We start from the raw sequence: 2995 nt of genomic DNA on the forward strand, positions 1-2995 counted from the left end.
CCTCCCACAATCACCGTCAGTGTCCTTCACCAGGGGGTGGAGGCACAACATCCCACAATCACCGTCGGTGTCATTCACCAGGGGGTGGAGGCACAACATCCCACAATCACCGTCGGTGTCATTCACCAGGGGGTGGAGGCACAACATCCCACAATCACCGTCGGTGTCATTCACCAGGGGGTGGAGGCACAACATCCCACAATCACCGTCGGTGTCATTCACCAGGGGGTGGAGGCACAACATCCCACAATCACTGTCTTACCTTAACCTTAGATCTCGTATTTATCAGTCCTAACCAACCATTGTCTTAGGAGGACCTTTATTTTGCATCTCAGATTTTCCTTAACACCAGTATTTAGTTGTTTACATGAGGTATTATATATTAAAAACCTGAGACATTGTTAACAACTACACTTTAACATTTTAGTAAGAGCAGCATTACCTGTCCATTGTTCTACTAATATTTTATACACTTGTAGATCAGTTTGTCACTAAAGGTAAGGATTTGTTTACTTCTAACATTCCATTTATCCAACATTTGTTGTTTTTATTCTACATAAGTATAATTGGATTTCCTGGTTTTTGAGTATTATTGTGTGCTCCTGATCTAGACTTGGTCAGTTAACATTGACCAAACTGATCAGGTCGGGGATCAACAAGTTATAATTATAGGCAAACATTTATAACGGACAATAACATATCATTATCTAATTCGTCAGAGGTAATAAAACGTTACATTTTTGTACCATTGTTTGACAGACTTTTATAGGGTATTCAAACAGGACTCAACTAATTCATGGTTTTGTTGGTTTTCTTAAACATAGAAAAGTATTATGGAGAAATCCTATTGAAATTCTGGATTACATTTATTAGTAAACAAAATCTGTAAATCATGCAAATTTTTTTTCCATGTAATTATGCATATGTAGCTCTGTATTTTTTTTGATCTATTGAGCTGTTGATATTTAGTGACAAATGCACAGATATTTACAGAGTATGGTAGTCAAAGTTTGAATATTTCTGAGAATCCTGTTAAAAAAGTCAGTTACATTTCTAAGTCATACACTTACACTTGTTAGATATATAATGGTGATTTATATGTTGACCATGGTACCTAAATACACTTTTGATAATACTATCTCTTGTTTGTTGTTTTTGCTTTTACTGTCATCACTAATTATAAGCAGAATGAGATATTCACAGCTGTGACTTGTTAAATTCATTTTCTGGGTTTATCGTCCTGTGAACAGCTCATTTTGAGGCAGGGTCTCCTTGTTGGTGGTGGCTACAATGTACCTCACTGAAAATAATGTGTAAGAGCCCACCCATCAAAGGCTATCTTGAGCAATTTCCGTACAGTGTCATACCAGAGGACGATCTGTGACCTCAGCTTCATCAGACACAAAAACTACCTCCGGTAGAGGTGAAACCACACACTTCGGACCTTAACCACAGGTTGATGTGTGTAAAATCTGCCAACTGGGAAATCTCAAAGACTCATCTTGTTTAAGGTTCATTAGACAAAACCAAGGTACAATAAAGACATCTACTTTGATAAGTTTATTAATCAAAAACATATATCCCTTTACAATGTGTTTGTAAAAGTAACAATATGACTAAGTTGAATTGAAATTTCAAATGGCACAACTAATCCAGAGACTGACATCAAACATTCCCCATTCCCTAAGACCCCAATACAAAAATAAAGCCTTTATGCAATTCTTTGGGGAAACCTTATTGCCAAGATATGTTCAAATACACACAATGTCAATTATAAGTTGGTATATTCCTGGCATGTTTTTTAAGAAACTGAATAAAAACATCTAAAGGACAGCTTTTTGTAAAAGTACATTCAGATAATGAAGGATAAAGATTGTGTGATAGCTCTACCATCTATATCTACGTACAGGGTAGGTACTGTCCCAGACTATCAATGATTTCTGTGATAGCTCTACCATCTATATCTATTTACAGGGTAGGTACTGTCCCAGACTATCAATGATTTCTGTGATAGCTCTACCATCTATATCTATTTAAAGGGTAGGTACTGTCCCAGACTATCAATGATTTCTGTGATAGCTCTACCATCTATATCTATTTACAGGGTAGGTACTGTCCCAGACTATCAATGATTTCTGTGATAGCTCTACCATCTATATCTACTTACAGGGTAGGTACTGTCCCAGACTATCAATGATTTCTGTGATAGCTCTACCATCTATATCTACGTACAGGGTAGGTACTGTCCCAGACTATCAATGATTTCTGTGATAGCTCTACCATCTATATCTACGTACAGGGTAGGTACTGTCCCAGACTATCAATGATTTCTGTGAAAGCTCTACCATCTATATCTACGTACAGGGTAGGTACTGTCCCAGACTATCAATGATTTCTGTGATAGCTCTACCATCTATATCTATGTACAGGGTAGGTACTGTCCTAGATTGTATAAATAATTTCTGTGATATCTACCCCCAACCTTGTTTCAGCAGTACTGTTACATTATTATAGGAGTGCTATTTTTGAAAGGGTTAGGAATGTAATACTATGGTTTTGATACCTTATGGAATGTTCAAGAAATAATCTGGACTAAGAGTTGTACACAGATATCATAAGTGGATTTGGATCGACTAGATTAACATATAAGGAATGGTTAAGGATATAACAAGGGATTGTAAAATTCAATCAAAAACATTACAAATATACAAAATATTTTACACGCATTGCAGAATGCAACATTCAAAATACATCTGTTAGGAATATGGATGTCTGACATATTTCTTTGACTATTAAATGAATAAAAACTTGTCCTGAGTAACTATAAATCAATTAAGTTAGAACTATTAAACATCTTACACTCACATATTTAATTAATTATCAAATTTAACAAATGAATAAAAGTCTCTCCACCAAGAAAAATTCAACAGAAAACACAAGTAAAAAAAAAAATTTCAAAGTGTGAAAATAATAAAAATGGTAAATTCATGTGTCA

This window comes from Ylistrum balloti, unplaced genomic scaffold, assembly GCF_031769215.1.
Source record: "Ylistrum balloti isolate Yb309-2 unplaced genomic scaffold, AGI_CSIRO_Ybal_v1 Utg370126, whole genome shotgun sequence".
Lineage (NCBI taxonomy): Eukaryota > Metazoa > Mollusca > Bivalvia > Pectinida > Pectinidae > Ylistrum > Ylistrum balloti.